Consider the following 19735-nt stretch of genomic DNA (forward strand, 5'->3'; position numbering starts at 1 on the left):
AAGGTGGAAGCCATAAAATATACTCAAAGTACATAATTCCAACACTTGCAGTCTCTATGAATCCTGGCTCAGTCTCTCTGCATTCATATATGCCTTGATCAACACAGTTTAGTGTATGGGGATGTAGCTCAGCAGTAGAGCACATAGTTAGCATATATGAGGTCCTGGGATTGATTCTCAGCTTCTCCAAGGGCTTTTAACTTTCCTGTATTCCTTTTCAGGATGTTTCTGAACAAAGTATCCCAGACTTTAAATTTTGGTGAGGAGATAATATATGCATAGCTAATTATTGGATGAAACAGCTCATCTCTCACCATGGCATCAATGTTCATTTCTGACTGTGACTACTTTTCCATGGAGACCGCCATAGTCCAGTGAGTAGAACAAGGTCATGCCTACAGGGATATGTTTTGTTCACAAAAAAAAAAAAAAGCAAACTCAGCTTTCTTGCTGGTAGCAGTTTCACTAATAGGTACTATTGTTTTGGGTTTTTTTTAATTGAAAATGGATTGTTTTCTCATTCTTTATATGTCCTAAAAATCTTATGAAAACCCTGAACTGGAAGCCATCAAATATACTCAAAAGTCTTGACTCAGTACCTTGCAGTCAATAGGAATGCCGGATCAGTCTCTCTGCATTCATATAGGCTTTGGTCAGGGGGTTGACAACATGGGGATGTAGCTCAGTGGTAGAGCACATATTTGGCGTGTATGAGGTCCCAGGTTCAATTCTCGGTATTTCCATGAACTTTTAACTTTCAAGGTTTTCCTTTTCAGGATGTTTCTGCACAAGGTATCACAGACTTTAAAATTTTTTAGGAGATCATAGCTAATTATTGGATGAAATTATTCATCTGTCACCAAGACATCAATGTTCATCTCAGACTGTGACTACTTTTCCATGGAGACCACCACAATCTGGTGAGTAGAACATGGTTTTGCCTGCAGGGTTATGTTTTGTTCACGGGGCAAAAAAAGCAAATTCAGCTTTCTTGCTAGTGGGAGTTTCTCTAGTGGGTGTTATTGTTTTGTTTTATTGAAAATAGGTTGTTTTCTCATTCTTCAAATGTCGTAAAAATCTTATCAAAATCCTAAACTGGAAGCCATAAAATAGGCTGAAATAACCTGACACAGTATCTTGCAGTCAATATGAATGCTGATCATTCTCTCTCATTCATAAGTGCTTTCATCAACAAAGTTGAGAATATGGGGATGTAGCTTGGCAGTAGAGTCCATGATTTATATGTGCGAGGTTCCAGGTTTTCTTTTGCAGCATGTCTCTGTAAAGTTGTCCCAGACTTTATCTTCCTCCATGAGGTTATATATGCATAGCTAATTATTAGATGAAATTTCTAATTACTCACCATGACAACAATGTGAGGACATTTTCATAGAGACCACCATACTCAGTTGAGTAGAATATGGTCACGCTTCAAGGGATATACTTGGTTTACAGAACAAAAGAGCAAAGCTCTGCTTTCCTGCTGGTGGCAGTTTCTCTAATGGGTATGCTTTCTCGGGTGATAACAAGGGTGAAGAGTTCTTGCTTTGATAGAAAAGAAGGGAGGGCTGGGAAGAACCATTCCCAGTTACTGAACAGGAGGAGCTATGCTGTCGTCATAGAAACCTGGGTTCATTATGATGACTGTTTTCAATGGCGACCCTGGTGATGTCCTGGAAAATGAGCATTCCTAGTTTTGGACTGAGCTGAGCTTATGGATTCCTGGAGGTGAGCACTGGAATCTTCCTTAGAGTGGAGAGGCAGATTCAGGGATCCCAGACCCCAGTAGGTTCACCCCCGCTTCGGGATTTATAGGAATGTGTCTCCAGGAGAGAGACTTGAGACTATTGTGCCTCTTCAGTGTGATGTTCTGTGCAGGGGTGTGCTGGAGCCATTGTCCAGGCCAGCTGTGTAGAAGAATTTCTAAACAGTCTTATTAAATAAGAATCACAGAGCCAAATACAGAGGTAATAGCCAAAGAGATCAGAGAACTAGCAAAGAGCCACAACTACCTTATCTTACCACCTAGCCACTCTCTCTTCCCCAGAGAGAGTTTCTTCCCATCTAACATGTGTTTTATTGCCTTGCTGTTCTGACTTCTCATTGGCTCTAAGCCCAGCCACATGACTTCCTCATCACTGCCTGTCTATACAGACCTCCAGGTCTCTATGGTTGGTACTAGGATTAAAGGCTCGAGTCACCATCCTTGGTTGTGTCCTTGACCACACAGAGACTCTGCCTGCCATGTGATCTGATTAAGGGCGTGTGCTACCACCACCTGACTCCTGTTTATGCCTGTATGACCTTGCTATGTGACCTCTGATCTCCAGGCAAACTTTACTTATTAACATACAAATAAAATCACATTTCAGCACAATTAAAATATCACCACACAGCTGTTCTGGGGGAGGGAGCAGGAGGGACATAAGACAGTGTGATTACACTCTGTGGAAATCAGTATGGTGGTTTCTCAGAAAATTGGGAATTGATCTATCTCAAGACCTAGCCATACCACTCTTGGGCATATACCCAAGGAATGCTCAATCATACCACAAACTTTGTTTTATTTGTATTGATATAGGTATTTATCAATTAATATTTTAACTACTCCATCTTTAGGTTCCAAAATGATTGTTTTCATTGTTTTTATTAAATTGCATCATTTTAATCTGTATTTACATTTCTGTAGAAATTTTACAGCCTGATGCGGAGTTGGTATTGCTGAGTGTTCCATATTCATCTGGAAAGTCGGTAGGTTGATGTGCATCATGTTTCAGAATTTCATATAGCTGCATATAGGATCTACCCTGAAAGTTAGTTTTTTAAAAATCTGTTCTATATATTATTTTCCACACGATTATTGTTGTATTGAAGGCAGTGTACAATCTATTATTATTCCTGAGCTTTTCCTTACCCCTTGTATCAGTCACGTTTCTCTCAGGCAGTGGTTCTCAACCTTCCTGATGCTGAGACCCTGTAATACAGTTCCTCGTGTTGTGGTGACCACCAACCATAAAATTATTTTCATTGCTACTTCAAAGTTCATAATGCATAACTGTAACTTTGCTACTGTTGTGAACCATAATGTAAACATCTGTGTTTTCCTATGGTCTTAGGCGATCCCTGTAAAAGGGTTGTTTGACCTCCAAAGGGGTCAAACTCACAGGTTGAGAACCACTGCTCTAAAGGAATGTAACTGATAGAATTTGGTCCAGCTAGTCCCACAATAGCTGTCTCTGGACAGAAAGACCAAAAATCTGGTAGTTGTTCAGTCAACAAGGCTAGATGTCTCAGCAGTCCCAAGTTGGTGTTGGAGTTCTAGAAGATTCTTAGGGAGCTACTACTGGTCTTTGGTCTATATAGGAGTCCCAAAAATGTAGGTTCTAACACCAGCAAAGGGATGCCTCAGAAACAGGATAGAGGGACTTGCTGGTGACAGTGAGGGCAAACAGAAACAAAAGCTTTCTTCTTCCATGTCCTTTTATGTGGTCTTCCAACAAAGGTGTAGCCCAGATTTAGGGTGGGTCCTCTCATTTCAAATATCCAATCAAGAAAATCTCTGACAGGAGTGCCCAGCTGCTTGGGTTTCAGTTGATTTCAGATGTGGTTAAGTTGGCAACCCAGATTTGCCATCACATTCCTCAATGAAAAAATTTGCCATGGGACTGGTATATGCTTTGAAAAAGTAACATTTTCCCACTAAACCTGTAGCATTATTGTGTGTTTCAAAAATATCTCTTAATTGTATTTTGTTATTAGCCTTTCTTAAATATCAGAATTTTTATCTGTTTTAGTATGAAATTGGCTAGTATGTTTTTGTTCATTTTTTTCCGTTTTCACTTTTTTATTTATTTTTCTATTATTAGCTTGATACAGTATAAATTCTTATCCTAATTGTAAAATGTTTCATTGAGGCTTACCCAGTAATTGAGTAAAACCAGTAGTTATTATAAGCCACAGTCATCCTAGGGTCCCCCCTGCTATGTAGCCTCTCTGGTTCTGTGGGTTGCAGTCTGATTGTTCTTTGCTTTATATCTAGTATCCACTTCTGAGTGAGTACATACCATGTTTGTCCTTCTGAGTCTGGGTTACTTCAATCAGGATGATATTTTCTAGTTCCATCCATTTGCCTGCAAATTTCATGCTGTCATTGCTTTTTTCTGCTGAGTAGTACTCCATTGTGTATATGTACCACATTTTCTTAATCCATTCTTCAGTTGACGGTCATCTAGCTTGTTTCCAGGTTCTGGCTATTACAAATAGTGCTGCTATGAATATAGTTGAGCATGTAACTTTGTTTTTGTTCATTTTTAAGTGTTCAATGTAACATTGAAATGGATAATGTGCTTTGAAAGCAGTAGTTTCAGATTTTACCTTAACATGCAATCTGAAAGTTTTTTCTTTGCTTGGTAAGTTTCAATCCATTTACATTTTTTATAAAATCTATATACTTGGTCATTTAGAATCATCTCTGTTCTATTACATGGACACACATAAGCAACACTTAGCTTAATGACATTTGTGAGACCTTCTGCATTCTAGATACAAGGAATCCTTAATCAGATACATGATTTTCAAACATTTATTTCCCCAGGCAGGGGCTTGTCTACATTTTTCAGCCATGGACTTTGAAGAGTGGACATCTGTCACTTTATGGAAGTCCTAACAATCCACTTCTCAACTTATCAAAAGTGTTTTTTAAAGCTAAGAAGTTTTTTTTTTTAATTCATGACTCTGAACATGTTAGGTAGATACTTAGTTTGATGATTCTCTTTTAGATTTATTTTTATTTTTCATTCTGAGAATGCTGGGTGTTTATGTGTGGAATATATGCACATGACTACATATGCCCATGGTGGCCAGGAAAGGACATCAGTTCCTCTGGATCTGGACTTACAGGTAATTGAGAGCCTCCAGGTGGGTACTGGAAACTGAACTCAGGTCCTCTGTAGTGGCAAAGTACACTTTTAACTCCTGAGACATCCCTCCAGCCCTATTTACACCTACTTTCTCCCAGTGTGCTTTCTCAGGTAGCCCAAAGGCCTTCAAAGGCATTTTGCTTTCAGAGAAAGTCGGGCACAAGGGAGGATGGATGGGGACATCTCTTTAGGGGCCTGTGCATGGCAATTGCCCAGACCTCGGGTATCCATATGGCCTTCCATGGTAACAGGAGCCAAGGATTTCAAGTCAGCCCCTGGCATAGCCCTTGGCAGCAGCCTGGGCCCTGATTATCCAGAGTGGCAAGAAGACTCGGATGCCACCATGGCCCAGAGTGGCAGGAAGACCACACACCTCACGCTGTCCCTCATCTCCTTCACTTCTTCCTTTCTACCTCTTTCCACATCACAAGAACCATTCAGCTACTCGTTCCCTCCCAGTTCTTCACCACACATTTTCTCATCATAATGGCACCCTTGCAGCACCAGGCGGGTACATAGCTGTCTTCCTGCCATGCCGGGCTTTGAGGACCCAGGCTAGCCTGTGGGTGACTGGACCCTGATTGAGTGGAATGGTATCAGGCATGCCAGGGATGTCTTCCCACCAGCCAATGATTACAACTTAAAAAATTGTGTATATATTGTAAGCATTGCAGCCTAGATGGAAAGGGGTCCTGGTGGTCTGGAACCAAGAATACATCAAAGTCACCATAAGCATAGCAACTTACAGCTCTGTTCCAGGGAAAGGTTCTCCCAGTGTAACAGCGCTACTCTAGCAGGGGACAGATCCCCAGCAAAGTTGTTAGAGCTTTGCTCAGGTCCCTCAGAGTGTAAGAACTCTGCACCTAGGAGAAGGAGTCCCCAGTGAAAGCATCACAGTTCTGCTCCTCTCTGCTCAGCACCACTCTGCCTCCAGGTCATGTTGTTCCTTCTCTGCTCCACTGTACTCTGGCTAAAGAAGGTCCTCCCCCAAATCACATTCAAGAGATTCCCTGGGAGGAACGAATCCAAGGGTGTGGCTGCTGCTGCCAGGATGGATAGGAGCAGCTCCCAACTGGACAGGTACAGGACTTTATATAGTTTTTCTTAGGGGCAGAATTATTCCAAGGCGAAGATTTTCTGGGTGGAAATTGGTCAGGTTTCAATCCCTAAGCTTAGACAAGCTCAGAAATTGGCTGGATTTTGTGCTCGGTGTATGGTTAGTTCAGTGCTCAGGACTGGTTGGTTTTGGTCAGGAGATGGTCAGGGGCAGAGTATGTTTGGCTCTGGTTTCAGAGCCAAAGATGTTTCCTGCACTGGCCCTTTTTAACATTTTTGGCTCTGGTTGCAGGGCCTGTGAATTGACTCTGATCTCATGGTCAGGGTGTGTTTCCTGGCTCTGATTTCAGGGTCAGGATGTGTTATTTTGGCTGGCCATTTTACCCTACATATATGAGGACCTGTGTGGACATATACTGAGTGGGGGCCTGGTGAAGGCAAGAAAGAAGTATTGCATCCCCTAGGCCACTAATTGGGGTCTGGGTACACAGTCAAGGTCTTCTGTGAGAGCAGCAAGTCCTCTTAACCACTGGGCCATCTCTGAAGTCCAATACACCAAATTTTAAACACAATTAGTATTCTTCTACTTTGCTCCATAATGGGAATAGATTTCTTCTTGTATTCAGGGATGCCCAAGTTTCATTATTTACAATCCATAAGGTTTCATGTCTATGTTACTCAGGTTCTCAGTCCAACCCACTGCCCTACCCTGTGAGCAGGCAAAGACAGCAACCTGTCACTATAGAGCACTTTATATCTGCTGGAAAGTATTTGAATGGAGTCAGAGGTTAGAGACATCTGGACTCTTTCACTCATCTTGCATACATGTTTAAATTTATCTGTTTTGTTGCATATGGTAATTGTTCATTCTTAATACTAAATGGTGTAGCATTGTATAGCTACACTATGAGTTTTAAAGATTTACTTTTATTTTATGTGTATATATGTTTGCCTGCATGTTAGTCTGAATGGCACATGCAGGCCTGGTGCCCATGGAGGCCAGAAGGGGGTGTTGGTTCCCTTGGAACTGGAATTACAGACAGTTGGGAGCTGCTATGTTGGTTTTGGGAATTGAATCTCTTTCCCTGTTGGCTATGGTTTAGGTTGTTTTCTATTCCTACCTCTTGTATTGAAATGTCTGAGCTTTCCCCCATTTAACGAGAGAGACAGCATATACACAGAGATGAGGAAGATGGCACGTACTAGGCTTGAGCCAGCCCTACAGTACCTCAAGGCTGTGACAAAAAGGACAGTTCCTGTAATCTTCTCAAAACATACCCTGCTGTGCCCAAGAATGCCCCCCAAATGGTTAAATTATAACGGAAAGGACCAAGCAGATGCCATGACTGGCTGCTCAGCCTTCTCTCAGCGATCAGGCCTCAATTTCAGTTTCCTGAGACTGAGCAAGCAGTTTCTGGGAGGGCCACGAACAAAAGACAATCACTGATGCCCCTGCCAGCAGGGACAGGAAGACAGGATCCACCATTCCTGGGCCACTGAGTCAGTCCTCACAGTCAGTACGTGCTAGGCCAGCCAGCCTCCATGGCAGTTTAAGGACAGAGCCTGGGTCACTGAGTCAGTCCCCACAGTCAGTACATGCTAGGCCAGCCAGCCTCCATGGCAGCTCAAGGACAAAGTCTGGGCACCTGTCCAGGCCTGCCCCCAAAATGGATAACTGTAACCCCCCAACTATCCCTAGCCATTTAAAAGCTACTAACCTGATTTCCACTCACATAAACCAATCCCGAGTATGTTCCTTTGTAGTCTATTGACCCCAAGCTCCTCTTGCTTTAAAAACCCTGCCCCAATGCTCCTCAGGGTCTCTCCTGCTCTGCTGCTGCGTCAGATGGATGGAGAGTCCCGAGTTAACTTGAAATAAAAAGACTCTTTGCTTTTGCATCGGATTTGGTCTCTTGATGATCTTTGGGGCACTCTGGGTACAGCAATAACCACAGCCAATTAAAAATGTACTCAGGTAGCTATAGCCTGCTTCACCAATTGTGTTTGAGACGACCAATTGTTCCTAGATTTCCCCTAGCTAGCTTAAAAGGGGGCCTATGTGCTCCTTTTGGGGTCACCATTTGTACAAATGGTAGACACCCACATGCCGGAATAAACGCTCTTTGCTTCTACATACTGATTGGGTCTGGGGTCTTCTTCTGCAATTCTCAGACCCTTGCAGTATATAAAGCTTGTGTGAATTTATGTAAATAAGTTTTTTCAAGAAAATATATCTTCTTTCTCTGGGGCAAATGCTTGGGAGTGTGATTGCCAGATCATAATTAAATATATCAAGGAACTGAGAAATATTTTTCCAAGTTATTGTCCTGTTTTCCATGACCACCAGCAGTGGGTATGAGAGTTTCATCCTCCACAACGTTGCCAGGGCTTGGTGTGTCAAGTCTTTAGTTATGAATTTCTGTGGGAATGCTGAGTGTCCCGTCAGAGTTATCTGTTTCTCTTCCCTAAGCTTTGAGGTTGTTGATGTTGTATGTGTCTCTTAGTGGAACATGTATTCAAACTTCTGGACCATTTTTATTTATTGAATTGTCTATTTCTTAATGGCTATTTTTGAGGCTTTCTGTATTCTGGAAACAAGAAGTCTGCTATCTGATACATGATTTCCAACATTTATTTTCCCAGGTAGGGAAAACATTTTTTTCTGCCATAAAGTTGGGAGAGTGTACATTGTTCACTTCATGGAAGTCCTAATGATCCAGTTCATCATTTAATGAAAGGTAATTTGTTATATCTAAGAAGTTTCTTTCTAATCCATGATCCTGAACATTGAAATGTGTGCTGCTACAAGCCTTATGTTTAGATTGCATTTTAGATCAATCATCTTTTGGATTTATTTCTATTTTTACTGTATATATGCTTGCATGTCTGTGTGTGGGGTGTGTGCATATGAGTGCAGATGTCTATGGAGACCAGAAAAGACTGTCAGTTCCCCTAGATCTGGGGGTATAGGCAATTGTGGGCCACCATGTGGGAGCTGAAAACTGAACTCAGGTCCTCTGCAATAGTAAAATGGGCCCTTAACCTCTGAGATGTCTCTCTAGGCCTATTTAGATCAATTGTTCATTTTGAGTTGACTGTTGTGTCCTATGATATGTGACTTGTCTGTATTTGTATTTGCACATGAGGATGTCTGGTTGTCCTGAGATAAGACAGAAAGACAGGACATTGAAGGGGACAGGAGAGGGGTCAGTGCCCCTCACCCTGTGACCTGGTTTGCATTTTTGTAAGCTGACAGTCAGGAAACCTCAACCAAGCTCATAGAGCTGAAATTGCCTGAAGATAAAATGTAACTATTCCTTAAGATACCTCAAAGGTGTTTTTTTTTTTAATAACAAGAAATAAACTAGAGCCTGAAGTGATTGTTCATTGTTTAAGAGCAATGTATGTCTTCCAGAGGATCCAGGGTCGATTCCCAGCACCTAACTGATGGTTTACCACTGTCTGTAACTCCAGTTCCCAGAGAGATCTCATGAACTCTGGTGCCCTCCCTGGGCATTAGGTACTCATGTGGTATCCAGAGTTACATGTGGAAAAAAATGCAAAAACATAAAAATAAATAAATAAACAAACAAACTATGCTTATTTGGGACCAGATTGCTTGTAGGCTCTCTTATCATGCCTAAATCATATAACCACCTTACAAGTTAATTTGATAAAAGAAATTCTTGAAGAGAAAAAAAAGATGATTTTAAAAGTATTCTTTTACTTAATTTTAAAGCCTGAATTTAAGCTTCATTCAAATTTTAAACCTTCCCAATTATATTCTTTGAACAATGTAACTTTGAAAGTCACAGAATCTCCCTCTCCCACCCTTCCTCCGGTCCGCACATACATGTATGTAATGACACCTAATCTCAAGTCTTTCTCTAGTCCACACTCATGTCTTCATGAGTGAACTTTCTTTATTCTAGGTGAGTCTCTGTCCAAAGGATTAATAAGCTCACTACCTTTGCTTCACTCGGGCTTGTTCTGAAATTTTTTCCTCCAGACTAGTCATAGCTCAAGCTTCACCAAAGTGGAGGACACTGAAGAGACAGGGCACTCCTCAGGTTGTTGGTCACAGTGCTGGGCTCATCTCCTTACCACCACTGAGAGTCCCAGAAAAACACATTGAGAAGCATGTGGTTTGTTCAGTGAAGTGTCTTGGTATCTTTTCCTGGAGGCATCCTTTCACATGCCTGTGACTCCTCCTGTCCTCTTCGTATCCTTTTCTGTCTTGGACCCATTATCAAGCACGCTGTCTTCATGACTCTAGGTTTATAAGGAGTTTTGAAACCGGATGTTCATCCTCCAACTTTGCTCCTTTTCAAGGTTGTTTTCAAGCTTGGGTTCTTCATACCCACTGTGAGTTTCAGAATCAGCCCTTTAGTTTCTTTCTAAAATGTCTGTTAAGGGTGCTGTTGGTATTGTACTGGATGGGTAGGTCAGTTTGAGGAGAATAGACTCCTTAGCAATGCTGTGTCTTCTGTCCCGTGAAGACGATGAATCCATAGATCTTAATTTCTCTCGGCAATGGTTTGTCCCATTCAGTGTCTAGACACTACATAGAAGTGAGCAGACCTTTCCTAATTATTTCATGTTTCCTGATGGTGTTTTAAGTGACAGGTATTTTAAATTAGAGTTTACACATATTTCACTGTAAGTGACTATCTGTGGGTAGATATTAACAGAGGCTGTTGAAGAATCTTTTAGTTTTGGAATGTTAGGTTACTCATTCTATGATGAAAATGTCCTTCATGTTAACATATATTTGCCTGTGTTTCAGTTCCAGTATTTTGAACTTGCAGAGAATTTGGTGAATTACGAGAAAGGAAACAAATGTCCATCAACAAATTTGGTGGAAAACTACTAAGATAAACAAAGGCCAAATGTTTGCTACAAATGAAATCTGCACAATCATAGAAAGTCCTCTATCTCACATCCAGCTCCCTTAAGAAGCTGAGAGATCATGGGTGGAGAGAAAGTGATGCATGTGAATATCTGTGTATGTATCCATAACCCCAGGAATGTGTGCATTGTGAAGAATACTTACAGTTAATCACTTCCATGATATATAATTTTTCCCATCACCAAAAGGACAAGGTTAGTAGCTGTGTGTTTTACCTCTAGTTTTGCTGTCAAGCATGCAGATTTTAACAGCGACTGCTGTGGGACTGTGTACAGATGGAGTATTTTATGTATGATTCTTGCCACATCAGTTATCACCATTATACCTGCTAATCCTGCCTCTGATACCCACTTTCCTGTGCACTTTCTAGTCTCCAAGCATTACTTGTCTTCAGTATAGGACTTTTTTCTCATTTGCTTCTTAATGTATTTATTCATGCATTTGTGTCTAGTACGACTTAGACCCCCATTTTTTATAGGAGTACTCCTTTTCCATCACTATATATTGTGATACCTAAATTATCCAATTCCGTGCCAGTGGAAGGACACCCACTCAAGCTGACCTGCTGCTCATTTGTTTCCTGCCTAGAATTCTGGACCATCTGACCACCCCTGGAAGGAAGTAATGGTGCCCATCTCAGTGTTTTGAAGACCTTGAAGATGAAGGTTTACAAATGACAACTTACAGAGGGTGACGTGCAGAAAGTCTTCAGCAAATGCTAGTTGTCAGTGGCACTTTGAGTCCTCTGTCTGTCAATGTCAGGTTCTTCTGTGAGAAGAACAGCAGGACTACAGAGAGAACACCCAGAAAGTTGACAACAAGCTGAAATGTGCCCATGTTTCCAATATGTATGAGTATTGGTGTGTGTGTGTGTGTGTGTGTGTGTGTGTGTGTGTGTGTGTGTGTGTACATACATGGGTGTGTGTAGGAAGTGTTCATGAGATGAGCTGAGATGAGGAAAAATGTCACTGCACAGCTTGTACTGGACTGAATGTAGACAGGCTACTCCATCCCTATATTCAATACAGTTTATCACATGAGCTTTCTCAGCTGCATTACTCTCTTTTCCATGAGCTTTCTTTCCCCTTATTCTTCCTTCTAGTAGAACCTGAGAGGATTCTGTGGACTCTCCATACAGAAGCAGCCTCTGGAGAAGAACCAAGTTTGGTGTAGAATCTTATCAGCATGTTACCAGAGCGAGAGTGGTAAGATCATGTGGGACACAACAGGTGAGTCATTTCCTATTCTCTTCCGATCCCTCTGACCAGCAGCAGTTCTGTGGAGTCGGGATGCCATGAAGGAAAGCCTCCTGTGGTATCAGGTGGCAGCAAAGAGCAGCACACTTGGGAACAAGGGCATTAATAGACTCCCCAGATGCCTGAACTCGGCATGGGTGCCTCTAAATGACCAGTACTTGAATGGAAGTCCTTCACATCATTTTCCAAAATGGGCCATGAATTACTGTATCACGTTTGCAGGTAGTGCTCATTAAAATGATAGATACACACAAACACAGCTAAATCAAACCCTGGCAAGTGGGGTGGGGCATATCCAGTTCTTTTTGATGGCTCTCCATGTTTAAAAAGTATTGCCAGTGGGTTTGCAATTCTGTGTTCTAGTATATTGTTTCACAGACCGCTTAAATCCATCAACATGCTCCCTTGCTGTTCATTTAAATATCAGTGTTTTAGGTGGTGTGTGAAATATGCATCAGGCCCTTCAATTATGTTGTGTTTATCCTGAAAATTCACACACTGGCCTCTTTTGTGGGAACCAGAATCCTGCACTGAGAAGACAAGTAGGGTCCTGGAGTATCACGTTAGATTATCATGTCAGTAAGCAGAGGAAATCAGTAATTGGAGCGACTCCATATATTACTAGTGCTTTAAAGAACACAGACGGTATAGAACATGGTTGTGATGGGGACTAGTGTCAGTGCGGTTGTCCCAAATGTTCGGTTTCCGGAAGTAGCATTAGACCTGAGTCCTGAAGGACAAAAAGAATCAAGGCATGTGCCAACCATGTTGGTGGTGGTGTGCTTGTACTACCCGGAGTACAATGGATCTAAGAGAAGAGGTCAAGGCCAGTGGCCAGAGCCTTGGAGACAATGTGTGCACTGCGTGGGGATGAGATAGAAAGGCAGATATATGGTGTTTTCCTCTGTGTATGTCATTTGGATTATAATGTATTGTGGAAGGTTGGTGTGGGTGACCTGATTTGATTCTTTTGGTGGAAGGTATCTTCCACTGTGTAGAGATGGGCCAAAGAGGGCAGGATGAGGGCATGTGTGGAGTCCGCCATTGAGGGATGTTTCAGAAGAGCAGGGGAGGGGTGGAAGTGGTTAGATGCCATGCTGTAATAGTGCACAGCGGGAGAGCCAGCCCTGCGCAGCCTTTTGTCTGGCCACGTGAACACACAGTGACTCTGTTTACTAACATCAGTTGTTCTGGGTGCTTTTGACACATTCTCAGGAGAGTCTGACACCCAAAATAGTTTTTGTAAAAATTAGCAATTTAATAACATATGTCATCGATGAATTATTTTTAGATGTAAGCTTCTTCTCTAAGTACAACTGTAGCAGCATTTCCAAAGGAATGAGATTCTTTACATTTCTCTAAATATAAAAAGTGAACACAAAATTTAGTCTATTTTTGAAAATGGTTATTGTTCTACAGCCTGTAGTTGTGCTGATAAAGCAAATGAGTAGGTTTTAGGCAAAGTAAAAGTGCAGTCAGTATCTAGATGCTACAGCTATTGCTTGTCCCCATCCTTTCTTCAGAAGACTATCTTTCAAAACACGTATTTTGCCAGGTGGTGGTGGCCCACTCCTTTAATACCAGCACTCACAAGGCAGAAGCGGGTAGATCTCTGTGAGTTCGAGGTCAACCTCTAATTCCAGGACAGCCAGGACTACACAGAGAAACTCTCCCTCGAAACTCCAGCCCCCCTCAAACTGCATATTTCAACATTACTCTGAGACATACACAGGAACCTCTGAGTGGTATTTAAAACAGGTATGATCCCTAAAAGACCCCCAAATCTGTAGGTGAGCATGGTGACAGACTCTTTTCACAGAGTGGGGAGCTAGGCTCAGAACAGAGTCTTCCTCTGTCTCCTCCTCCAAAAAATAGCCTGTCTGGGGTTGCAAAATGGGTCCAGGACATCCTGACTCAGGGAACCAAACTTGCTGAAGCCAGGAGGGTCCCACATCTCTCTCACTCTAGAGCAGTGGTTCTCAACCTGTAGCTTGCGACCCCTTCAGCAAACCTCTATCTCCAAAACTATTTCCATTAAGATTCATAAGAGTAACCAAACTCCAGTTATGAAGTAACTACAGAAATGATTTTAGGGTTGTGGGTGACCATAACCTGAGGAACTGTATTAAAGGGTCGCAGCATTAGGAAGGTTGAGAACCATTAGTCTACAGACATCCCAGCACAGAATCCCAGATCTCAAGTAGGTCTGGATTCCTGAATCTTTCTCCCCATATACCTAGTGAGGGGCAACCCAACGTCGGTGCTCCCACACTCCCAGCTTAGTGCGAAAGGAACCCTGTTCTTACCCCATTATTTGGATCTCCACACACTGTGCTGTATTTTCAGATATGCTCCTCTGTCTTCATCGCTCAGCTTAAGGATGTGACTGGTCACTTTGGTCCTTGTTTCCTGTTTTGTGATTCCACTGCAGGGTCTTGGTCTTTGGCTCTGCACATAGGGCCACGGACAAGACACTATTAGTTTCCACTTCCCCGTTGCTTACCTTTGAGGAAGCTGGGGGTCTACGGTAGGCTTGCTGGCAGGAGACTTGCTCTCAGGAGCATGATGTCCTTGCCAGAGGCTGGACTCGAGGATGCTGAAGCTCTTAGATCCATACTGCATCTGACTACCCTGTCACAAGCTCTTCACACATGGGCTGGCAGCACATCCAGGGATATTTTTAACATGGTCCCTAGACATTGCTGTTCCTTTCTTAGCTGTGGCAGGACTTTCCCGGCCATATTATCGATCTCTCTGGTAGCTTATATGTGGGTTTGCTACAGACATGAAAAGAAGCCACAGTTTGGGGGCTGGAGATGTAGCTCAGGTAGTAGTGTGATTGCCTAGAATGCAGAGTGGTGGGATCTTTGATAATCTGGGCATGTTAGCCCTCCTCTGTAATACCAGCACTCAAGAAGTAGAGGCAGGAGGAAAGAAACATCCTAGTCATATTGTTTCTGGGAGTGTGGCTCCCAGCACCCATGTCAGGGAGCTCAGAACTGCCTATAACCCAGCTGCAGCAGGAACCAAGAACTCTGCCAATCATGTGCATATTCCCACAGACAGACAGACAGGCATGCATGCATATATGATTAAAAATAAAATCTAAACAACAAAAAAGAAGAATCAGCTCCAGGTCATTGAAACAACCAGAAAACACAGTGGAATTTAAAATACATGAACATTAAAATGGCTAACATCCTTTAACAGTTAACAGTCTTGTTGGAGAGATGGTACAGTTGTTAAGAGTGCACGCTACTCTTGCCAAGGACCCAAGTTCTATTCCCAGCATCCATGACCAACATCCATGGTGGCCTGGAACTCAGCTCCAGGGAATCCAGTGTCCTCTCCTGACCTCTTAGGCATCTGCATTCATGTGTATATACACACATACACATACACACACACACACATACATACACACACAGGAATATACATGTTTTTAAAAGGTATGTACATTCCTTTCCTTAATAATTGTTTACAAATTAAAATAATTCTAGTGAATGATTAAACAAAAATGATCAAGCACTAACGAAGACAATTTTCCTCAGTGTTGTGTGGCACATGCTTGTACTTCCAGTTCTTTCAACACTGACGTCACAGGATCACTTGTGCCAAGAAGTTTCAGAAGAGCCAGAGTAATATATCGAGGCCCTGGCTCAAAATGAAAACAAGACAAAAGCCAGAAATACCTCAGAAAAATGTTAAATTCTTAGACCAGCAATCTTAGATTACAGGCTCTTGCAAGAGAGGTGGGACGTTTTAGAATAAACTTTTGCAAGGAAAGCAATTAGGAAATGACTGAGTGCTTGGGAATTCAGCAGTGCACATGTAGTAAACGGGAAGAAAAATGTTCTCGGGCCAAGAAGAAAACGCAGAGGAATAGAGAATTAAGAGTGTGTTTACATCAAGTGAATGCTTGAGCTGGGCTGGTGAGGTGAGCTCAGGAGCCTGGCTCGCTGAAGGCTGAGGAGCAGGGTGATGAGCCCCAGACTGGCCTTGGCTACACCATGAGACACAGCACTAAACACAAAAAGTAGAAAGTGGGACTGGTAACATTCCATTCCCTTGTCGAAACCTTTCAGCTTAGTTCTGTGAATGGGAACCCAAATTCTTTTCATCTGATGCTAGGCTCAACCGTGTGCACCACCCCAGCCACGTTCTTTCTTGTCACAGACACATCAAAGATTAGTGTTTCCTACAGTGACTCATTTACCGCAACACAAAGGAAGATGTCAGAAAATAATGACTGTGTCTCTGCTCAGATAGCTCATTGTCAGGGCCATTTCACTGAAGACAGCCCTTGGGTTAGGTGTAGGATTCAGTCCAGTGACGGACAGAGATTTGCCTGTGGTAATAAATGTGCTTTTATTTGTTGTTGGAAATGTTGTATCCAGGAAGGAAAAGTACTTTAAAATGTTTTTTGAGAAAGGTTTCTCTGTGTAGCTTTGGAGCCTATCCTGGAACTTACTCTGTGGCCCAAGCTGGCCTTGACCCACGCTGGGCTCAAACTCACAAAGATCCACCTGCCTCTGCCTCTTGAGTGTGGGGATTAAAGGCATGAGCCACCACCACCTGGTAGTTTAAAATGTAAACTGAGAAAATACTCGTGCTCCGGCTGGTAAAACTAGGGCTGGGGAGATAGCTAAATCAGTAAAGGGCTTGCCTTGTAGGCACGAGGACCCGAGTTCCATCCCCAAATGCATAATTAAGAAAATGAAGCAAAACTAGAGCTGACAAAAAATAACAGGTGACAGCCGCTTGCCTGTGAAGGTGGAGACTGCAGGTCCCTGGTGCTTGCTGGCCCGCCTACCTAGACCACCTGGGTGTTCCAGGCACGCGAGAAAGAAACCTTCTCTAATCAACACCAAAGGGGGTGGTGCCTGAGGTACAACACTGGAGGCTGTCTTCTGTCCCCTGCTACATGCATGTATGCCCCAATACATCTGTACCACACACACACACACACACACACACACACACACACACACACACACAATAAAGGATGTACATTCCTTCCATACTTCAGGAAAGTATCCATTGTGCTCAGTTTCAACTACATGGATAAGTGGAATGGACTCTGATTCTGTACGCATGCATGTGAGTGCTTGTGTTTACACACATGGCTCCACCATCTCTACCTAACGTTGCAACTTTATATTAACCTTAGACCAGGATTGGTTTCCAATCTCAGGTTTAGATTACATATACCTAAGACGTGAATTTTTATATGCCAGGAACGTATGCAGAGGTGAAAAAAACCTGCCCACACTCCAGAGGTAAGGTCCCATCGAGTCCAGTTCACAGCCTTTTTTTCCCTCCCACCCCCTCATAGACTCCATGTGGCCTTAGACGCTCACAGATGCAGTTTTCATTATGGCCAGCAGATGGCAGCCAAACTATGTTCCTACATCATTTTCATTAAAAGGGTAGATGTTTTACAGAGCAGCAATGTATTGTTAGGTTGCTTGGAAGCTTTGCAGATGCACTAGAGCAGTTTCATTTATGGATTACTGCAAATCTCATGCTCAACAACTCACTTCATCTTCCCTCAGTGTATAGTGAGGAGTGCAGACTGGGTACAGAGGGCTGATCTGTAGAGAATATGGTGTTCACACTTGAATTACCTGACATTCAGATGACTTTCCCAGACCTTCCATCCTCTCTCCAGTTGGCTCTGGTACAGCCACCCAGATCCCTCCCTGCCAGACAACTTCACTCTTGGTCAATCAATGGCATTGTGTTGCACTATGCTTGTTGGTGACTCCCAAGAGAAACCTGGGGGTTGTGGTATGTTTTATAAGTACTCCTTTGTGCTTATCATTTTTACAGGCAAATTAGAGTCATTTTGTCCAAGATGGTTTGGTTTTGTGTGTATTTTGTGTGGTGTGTGAATTTGCCCATTTACATGCATGTGGAAGCCACAAGAGGACGTTGGGTGGCCTCCTCCATAACTGTCTGTCTTAGTCACTGGAGACAGGGTTTCTCACTAAACTTGCAAAATAGGCTGGAAGCCAGCAAGTCCTGCCCACCAACCCATTTCCCACAGCAGTGGGGTCCCAGATGCATTTGTCACTATGGCCAACATTTTTATTTTTGAAAGTCTTGGTGGAAAGGATAGTCGTAGAGTACAGGAATACTTTGGGCCACTGGTAAGGAAGTGCAGCCTGTCGCTACCATGGGGGAAATGTTTTTTATGAGAGCAACAGCAATGTTTTATTTTTGTACTTTGAAACTTCTGGATAAATAGCTAGAGACATACAAGGAAGACTGATGTACATCAGTTATGATCCTTGTCACCCAACTTTCTCATTATTATTATCATCTTCTCAGGAAAATATATTTTATTCATTCAAGAAGTAGCTCACTATGTAGCCCAGGTTGGTCTGGAACTCACTGTGTAGCCCAAGCTGGGTTGAACTTGTAATACAATTTAGCATACTGTTTGTTTATTTTCATTTCAAGAATGCTAAGTCCTAACTCGCAGAACACCAGGTCCAGGAGGATCCACCGGTTATGCTGACCCAGCTCCTGCCTCTATGCCACCTTAAGCTTTGGTGGTCCATCATTTGCATGATGGTAGGATTTAATATCCTTTCATTATCACAGCAAAGGAAGACTTTTGGACACCCCCCCACTTCATACACCCTTTTCTGACCAGACTATGAGATATGACATCATAGATGAAGTGTAAACTCTTTATACCTTGTAGTCCTGCCACAGAGCAGAAATAGTGTATAGCATCACCTCTGTGAGAATACTGTCCCTGTTGAGAATTCAGGCAACATTTCTGTAGGAGCAAATATGAAGCCACACTCTTCCCTTACTTGACATGTGATGCTGGAATCCTTGATTTGCATTTGCCAGGCTGCTGAAGTATGCATCATTTATGCAGACAAACAGTGTTCTCTGTACAGAACTGATCATTGGAACAACTTAGGATTTAGGAATCAGAGTTTAACAATGTACATCCTGGTCCAGCTTTCTCCTCCTTCCCAGAGAAGAGAGGATGGTTCATTAACCCAGAGAGCACATATGCCCCAGACACAATCCGCATATGTTTCAGATATAGTATGCACTCGCTCTTATGGTGTATACCAAGCTTTGGGGCCCCTTCTGTGTTGCAGGAAGATCTCCAAAGTATTTCCTTTTCTTTACTGTCATTTTAGAGCCACTAGTGTGATATGAGGAAAGGAGTTATCCACTGAGCCCTACAAAGAGGATAATGCAGATGAAAAAGAATCAGGAATCACAAGCCAGCCACAGGACCCTTGTCTTAGTCACTGTTCTGTTGCTGTTATGACTAAGGTAACTTACAGAAGAAAGCATTAAATTGGGGCTTTGCTTACAGTTTCAGAAGGTTCGTCCATTATCATCATGGTGAGGAGCATGGCAGCAGGCCAGAAGGCGTGGCACTGGAGCAGTAACTGAGAATTTGCATCCTGATCACAGTCGGTAGGCAGAGGGCAAGAGACTGGGCCTGATAAGGGCTTTTGAAACATCAAACCTTACCCCCAGTGACATGCCTCCTCCAACAAGTGCACACATCCTAACCTTTCCTAAACAATCTACCAGCTAGGAAGGAAACATTGAAC

The 19735-nt window shown here is 42.7% G+C and overlaps 1 long non-coding RNA gene across 10 annotated transcripts in view; it reads left to right on the plus strand.

The window, feature by feature from the left end:
- The window catches only part of LOC121826045 (uncharacterized), a 49691-nt gene that overhangs the window by 22614 nt on the left and 7342 nt on the right, over positions 1–19735 (plus strand). For 3 of the 10 annotated variants that reach the window (XR_013048306.1, XR_013048305.1, XR_013048308.1), the window contains exons 7-12: positions 222–374; positions 777–920; positions 2690–2751; positions 8619–8713; positions 10762–10980; positions 11473–19448. This is a non-coding gene — a long non-coding RNA (uncharacterized LOC121826045). Of the gene's footprint in view, positions 1–221; positions 375–776; positions 921–2689; positions 2752–8618; positions 8714–10761; positions 11079–11472; positions 19449–19491; positions 19596–19735 lie in introns of all 10 variants that reach the window. The other 7 variants (XR_013048309.1, XR_013048313.1, XR_013048312.1 and 4 more) reach the window with 6 other exon arrangements.

This window comes from Peromyscus maniculatus, chromosome X (assembly GCF_049852395.1).
Source record: "Peromyscus maniculatus bairdii isolate BWxNUB_F1_BW_parent chromosome X, HU_Pman_BW_mat_3.1, whole genome shotgun sequence".
In the NCBI taxonomy this organism is placed as follows: domain Eukaryota; kingdom Metazoa; phylum Chordata; class Mammalia; order Rodentia; family Cricetidae; genus Peromyscus; species Peromyscus maniculatus.